General features: G+C 44.2%; 1 pseudogene; it reads right to left on the bottom strand.

Annotated features, from left to right (window-relative positions):
• The window catches only part of LOC139025250 (von Willebrand factor A domain-containing protein 7-like), a 54,155-nt pseudogene that overhangs the window by 44,270 nt on the left and 2,318 nt on the right, over positions 1 to 7,567 (bottom strand).

The following is a 7,567-nucleotide window of genomic DNA, read 5'->3' on the forward strand; positions in this document are numbered from 1 at the left end:
CAGTGTAAAGCCAGCTTTTTTACCTGCGGCGTCGTTGAATTGGGACCAGAACTGTGACTGGAGGGCTCTCCTAGCCGTTCCCTCTGTGGCTCGTCGATGATCTCATTGACGGACTCGTTTTGCTTCAATGGAGTATGCATTCTTCATGCTCCCCGGTGATAAAGTGGTCGGATCACCAAAAGCAACCACTGACGATCGCTTGCGCTATACCCACCTGAGGCTGTGGGACGAGAGAGAAGACGAGAGAGAATAGAGAGATGAGGTAATTCCCTCTTACCCCCCCTCTCCTCCCTTATCACCACGCCTCTAACCCCTCCTCCTCCCCTTGACCCTGCCCTCTACCCTTCTTCTCCCATTCACCCCGATCTACCCCTCTTCCTCCCCTTCACCCATCTACCCCTCTCCTCCCCTTCACCTCTCTACCTCCCCTATCTCCCTTCAACCCCCTCTACCCCCTCTCCCCCACTTCTAACCACGTATCCTCTACTTCACCCCCTCTCTACCCCTTCTCTCTCCTTCCCCCTCCTCCTTCTACTTCTATCCCCCTCTACCCCACTCCTCTTCTTCACCCCCTCTCACCCCTCGTCCTCCCCTTGTCTCCCCCCATTCCTACCCTGCTCCTCCCCCATCACCCCCCTCATACCCCTCTCCTCTCCTTCACCCCTCTACCCCTCTTCCCTCCCCTCTTCACCCCCCTCTACCCCTCTCATCCCCTTCACCCCTCTGTACCCCTTCTCCTCCCCTTCTCCCCCTTCTACCCACTCCTCCGGTACCGTAGGTAGTCGTTGTTCACCGGCCGGCTCCCGCGCGATGTCCATCAGCAGCTGGGAGGGTGGCGGTCTCGTTGCCTAACAGCGTGACAGCCAGCGGTATGTGCTGGGCCAACCGTGTCGGCAGGACGGCTCTTGGCTTGCTGATGCCACCCGCGAGGAACCGTCAGAGCTGGTCAGGTCAGCTGGCACCACCATGACTACACTTACCTGGGAGAAGAGAGGTGATGATGGGGTTTATATACAGAGAGTCGCTGTGCGGGTAATCTGCGGGAAATATGTGTGCTGTATGTGGTGTGTGTGTGTGTGTGTTGTGTGGTTGTGTGTGTGGTGTGGTGGTGTGGTGGTGTTGTGTGTGTGTGTGTGTGTGACCTTTAGCTTAGCTGGCTAGAGAAGATCCCCATGTACCAGGGTGAGTTTCTTGCTCATTAAAGGATGTTAGGCAGGATGGAGTTTTGGCAACAGAACCCCCCATTGGCAGCAGATCAACTGCAGGGGGTCGGCGGTGCTGCACATACTGACCGAACACAAAATCTAACAACGTAAGAGTGTTCTTGAATTACGGTGGCATAAAATATTTATACATATTTTTTTATTTTATGATATGAACGCATGTTACCATTCTAAATTAACAATGTGGCAGCTTAATAACTTTAAATACGTTTTTACTATTAAATAACATTCTGCACCTGTAGGAGTAGTAACATCAATGATGCGTAAACACCAAGGAGACATTTTAAGTAAATTAGGATTTTCTGAAATGGAGGCTACAAATGCTAAAATCTTAAAAATGATTACTAGTGCTATGATTAATGATTTTTGCTCAGAGTGTTATTTCCCTTAAATTTAAATTGACTAACACCACAGTGACACATTTGATTGAGCAACACCAAAATTACCATGGAATCAGTGGATAAAAGGGTATGATTAGCTAATCGTGTTCTTTAAKATATAGACTCCTCCCAACTAACAGTTTGCCGCTGGGGAGAATGATCAAGGACCTTGAATATCTATGTCATCAGAGATTTTCAAGGTATATTAGCAACAAAATAGGTATTTTAATAGTCTTTGTTATAATTTTTTTATACAATATATTATTTCATTTTGTTCACTGTCTATTCAAAGTAATAGATAGATACTTCTAAATCCCCAAAACATGTCACTACACCTCTACACATCACCAATGGGACGAGCAAATTTGCTGGGACCCAGTAGTTTCTACAATGCATAGAAATACACTACCGGTCAAAAGTTTTAGAACACCTACTCATTCAAGGGTTTTTCTTTATTTTTATTATTTTCTACATTGTAGAATAATGATGAAGACATCAAAACTATGAAATAACACATATGCAACCAAAAAAAGTGTTAAAGACATCAAAATATATTTTATATTTGAGATTCTTCAAAGTAGCCACGCTTTGCATTGATGACAGCTTTGCACACTCTCTTGGCATTCACTCAACACACACACATAGGTCATGATTTTCAATCTTTACTGACGATACTGGCTTGAGTAAAGCCAGTGTGTCTATGTATGCGGATGACTCATCACTATTCATGTCAGCTACTACAGAGACTGAAATGACTGCAACACTTAACAAAGAGCCTCATACAGTTTCAGAGTGGGTGGCAAGAAATAAGATAGTTCAAAATATTTCACAAACTAAAATCATTGTATTTGGGACAAATCATTTACTAAACCCTAAAGCTCGTCTAAATCTTGTAATGAATATGTTTGATATTCTTCAAAAAGCAAACCTTTGCCTTGATGACAGCTTTGCACACTCTTGGTATTCTCTCAATCAGCTTCACCTGGAATGCTTTTCCAACAGTCTTAAAGGAGTTCCCACACATGCTGAGCACTTGTTGGCTGCTTTTCCTTCACTCTGCGTTCCGACTCATCCCAAACCATCTCAATTTGGTTGAGGTCGGGGGATTGTGGAGGACAGGTCATCTGATTCACTCTCCTTCTTGGTAAAATAGCCCTTACATAGCCTGGAGGTGTGTTGGGTCATTGTCCTGTTGAAAAACAAATTATAATCCTGCTAAACCCAAACCAGATGGGATGACGTATCGTTGCAGAATGCTACGGTAGCCATGCTGGTTAAGTGTGCCTTGTATTCTAAATAAATCACAGACAGTGTCACCAGCAAAGCACCCCCACACCATAACACCTCCTCCTCCACGCTTAACCTGTAACCAGCTGCACCAATGTGTCGGAGGAAACATCATACACCTGGCGACGTGTCAGCGTGCATGCACCATGCACACCACAGGAGTCGCTAGAGCGCGATGGGACAAGGACATCCCGGCCGGCCAAACCCTCCCCTAACCGGTACAATTGTGTGTCGCCTCATGGGTCTCCAGGCTGCGGCAGGCTGCGACACATCCTGGAATCAAACCAGGATCTGTAGTGATGCAGCTAGCAGTGCGATGCAGTGCCTTAGACTGCTGCGCCATTCAGGAGGATTTTTAAAATAAAAATGTAATTAAAAACGTGTTGCATTTTCTGTGCTAATCCATGCAATCCAAGCATTTTCATAATAAGTGAACCTCATTCTCTATCAATGGAGCACCAACCTGTTGACATAATAAGGGAACCTCATCCTCTATCAATGTAGCACCAACATGTTGACATAATAAGGGAACCTCATCCTCTATCAATGGAGCACCAACCTGTTGACATAATAAGTGAACCTCATTCTCTATCAATGGAGCACCAACCTGTTGACATAATAAGGGAACCTCATTCTCTATCAATGGCGCACACACCTGTTGACATAATAAGGGAACCTCATCCTCTATCAATGGAGCACCAACATGTTGACATATTAAGGGAACCTCATCCTCTATCAATGGAGCACCAACCTGTTGACTTAATAAGGAACCTCATTCTCTATCAATGGAGCACCAACCTGTTGACATAATAAGGAACCTCATTCTCTATCAATGGAGCACCAACCTGTTGACATAATAAGGGAACCTCATCCTCTATCAATGGGCACCAACCTGTTGACATAATAAGTGAACCTCATCTCTATCAATGGAGCACCAACCTATTGACATAATAAGGGAACCTCTCCTCTATCACATGGAGCACCAACCTGTTGACATGATAAGTGATCCTCATTCTCTATCAATGGAGCACCAACCTGTTGACATAATAAGTGAACCTCATTCTCTAACAATGGCACACCAACCTGTTGACATAATAAGGAACCTCATCCTCTATCAATGGAGCACCAACCTGTTGACATAATAAGGGAACCTCATTCTCTATCAATGGAGCACCAACCTGTTGACATAATAAGTGAACCTCATTCTCTATCAATAGAGCACCAACCTGTTGACATAATATGAACCTCATTCTCTATCAATGGAGCACCAACCTGTTGAATAATAAGGGAACCTCATCCTCTATCAATGGAGCACCAACCTGTTTACATAATAAGGGAACCTCATTCTCTATCAATGGCGCACCAACCTGTTGACATAATAAGGGAAACTCATTCTCTATCAATGGAGCACCAAACCTGTTGACATAATAAGGGACCTCATCCTTCAATGGGGCACCAACCTGTTGACATAATAAGGGAACCTCATCCTCTATCAATGGAGCACCAACCTGTTGACATAATAAGTGAACCTCATTCTCTATCAATGGAGCACCAACCTGTTGACATAATAAGGGAACCTCATTCTCTATCAATGGAGACCAACCTGTTGACATAATAAGGGACCCTCATCCTCTATCAATGGAGCACCAACCTGTTGACATAATAAGGGAACCTCATCCTCTATCATTGGAGCACCAACCTGTTGACATAATAAGGGAACCTCATCCTCTATCAATGGGCACCAACCTGTTGACATAATAAGTGAACCTCATCCTCTATCAATGGAGCACCAAACTGTTGACATAATAAGGGAACCTCATCCTCTATCAATGGAGCCCAACCTGTTTACATAATAAGGGAACCTCTCCTCTATCAATGGAGCACCAACTTGTTGACATATTAAGGGAACCTCATCCTCTATCAATGGAGCACCAACCTGGTTGACTTAATAAGGGAACCTCATTCTCTATCAATGGAGCACCAACCTGTTGACATAATAAGGGAACCTCATTCTCTATCAATGGAGCACCAACCTGTTGACATAATAAGGGAACCTCATCTCTATCAATGGGGCACCAACCTGTTGACATAATAAGGGAACCTCATCCTCTATCAATGGAGCACCAACCTGTTGACATAATAAGTGAACCTCTTTCTCTATCAATGGAGCACCAACCTGTTGACATAATAAGGGAACCTCATTCTCTATCAATGGAGCACCAACCTGTTGACATAATAAGGGAACCTCATTCTCTATCAATGGAGCACCAACCTGTTGAACATAATAAGGGAACCTCATCCTCTATCAATGGAGCACCAACCTGTTGACATAATAAGGGAACCTCATCCTCTATCAATGGAGCACCACCTGTTGACATAATAAGTGAACCTCATCCTCTATCAATGGAGCACCAACCTGTTGACATAATAAGGGAACCTCATCCTCTATCAATGGGCACCAACCTGTTGACATAATAAGGGAACCTCATCCTCTATCAATGGACACCAACCTGTTGACATAATAAGGGAACCTCATCCTCTATCAATGGAGCACCAACCTGTTGACATAATAAGTGAACGTCATTCTCTAACAATGGCACACCAACCTGTTGACATAATAAGGGAACCTCATCCACTATCAATGGAGCACCAACCGTTGACATAATAAGGGAACCTCATTCTCTATCAATGGAGCACCAACCTGTTGCATAATAAGTGAACCTCATTCTCTATCAATATAGCACCAACCTGTTGAATAATAAGTGAACCTCATTCTCTATCAATGGAGCACCAACCTGTTGACATAATAAGGAACCTCATCCTCTATAATGGAGCACCAACCTGTTTACATAATAAGGAACCTCATTCTCTATCAATGGCGCACCAACCAGTTGACATAATAAGGGAAACTCATCCTCTATCAATGGAGCACAACCTTGTTGACATATTAAGGGAACCTCATCCTCTATCAATGGAGCACCAACCTGTTGACTTATAAGGGAACCTCATTCTCTATCAATGGAGCACCAACCTGTTGACATAATAAGGGAACCTCATCCTCTATCAATGGGGCACCAACCTGTTGACATAATAGGGAACCTCATCCTCTATCAATGGAGCACCAACCTGTTGACATAATAAGTGAACTCACTTCCTATCAATGGAGCACCAACCTGTTGACATAATAAGGTAACCTCATTCTCTATCAATGGAGCACCAACCTGTTGACATAATAAGGGACCCTCATCCTCTATCAATGGAGCACCAACCTGTTGACATAATAAGGGAACCTCATCCTCTATCAATGGAGCACCAACCTGTTGACATAATAAGGAACCTCATCCTCTATCAATGGGCACCAACCTGTTGACATAATAAGTGAACCTCATCCTCTATCAATGGAGCCAAAACTGTTGACATAATAAGGGAACCTCATCCTCTATCAATGGAGCACCAACCTGTTTACATAATAAGGGAACCTCATTCTCTATCAATGGCGCACCAACCTGTTGACATAATAAGGGAAACTCATCCTCTATCAATGGAGCACCAACTTGTTGACATATTAAGGGAACCTCATCCTCTATCAATGGAGCACCAACCTGTTGACTTAATAAGGGAACCTCATTCTCTATCAATGGAGCACCAACCTGTTGACATAATAAGGGAACCTCATTCTCTATCAATGGAGCACAAACCTGTTGACATAATAAGGGAACCTCATCCTCTATCAATGGGGCACCAACCTGTTGACATAATTAGGGAACCTCATCCTCTATCAATGGAGCACCAACCTGTTGACATAATAAGTTAACCTCATTTTCTATCAATGGAGCACCAACCTGTTGACATAATAAGGGAACCTCATCCTCTATCAATGGAGCACACAACCTGTTGACATAATAAGGGAACCTCACTCTCTATCAATGGAGCACCAACCTGTTGACATAATAAGGGAACCTCATCCTCTATCAATGGAGCACCAACCTGTTGACATAATAAGGGAACCTCATCCTCTATCAATGGGCACCAACCTGTTGACATAATAAGTGAACCTCATCCTCTATCAATGGAGCACAACCTGTTGACATAATAAGGAACCTCATCCTCTATCAATGGGGCACCAACCTGTTGACATAATAAGGGAACCTCATCCTCTATCAATGGAGCACCAACCTGTTGACATAATAAGGGAACCTCATCCTCTATCAATGGGCACCAACCTCTTGACATAATAAGGGAACCTCATCCTCTATCAATGGGGCACCAACCTGTTGACAAAGTCTCTGTCCACCTGTCCGTTCTGTACGTAGATCTCATTCAGGGCAGATTTGAACTTAGCCGCTGACACTTCACCTGCTGCTTTGGGTCCCAGGCAGGCCTGGACCAGCTCCTCTGCAGAGTTATCTAAAGGGAAAGGTCAGAGGTTAAAGGTTAGACATTCTGACACACTACTCTATTTTCTTATCTCTCTCTCACACAACACACACAACACACACACACCACACACACCACACACACACCCACACACACACACACACACACACACACACACACACACACACACACACACACACACACACACCACAGATACACACACACACACTTACCGTGGGGGTGAAGTCTTGTCCTTCTGACTCTGCGATGGCTCGGCACACCTCTGTGACCTTCTGTAGC

This window comes from Salvelinus sp. IW2-2015, unplaced genomic scaffold (assembly GCF_002910315.2).
Source record: "Salvelinus sp. IW2-2015 unplaced genomic scaffold, ASM291031v2 Un_scaffold2425, whole genome shotgun sequence".
Taxonomy (NCBI): Eukaryota; Metazoa; Chordata; class Actinopteri; order Salmoniformes; family Salmonidae; genus Salvelinus; species Salvelinus sp. IW2-2015.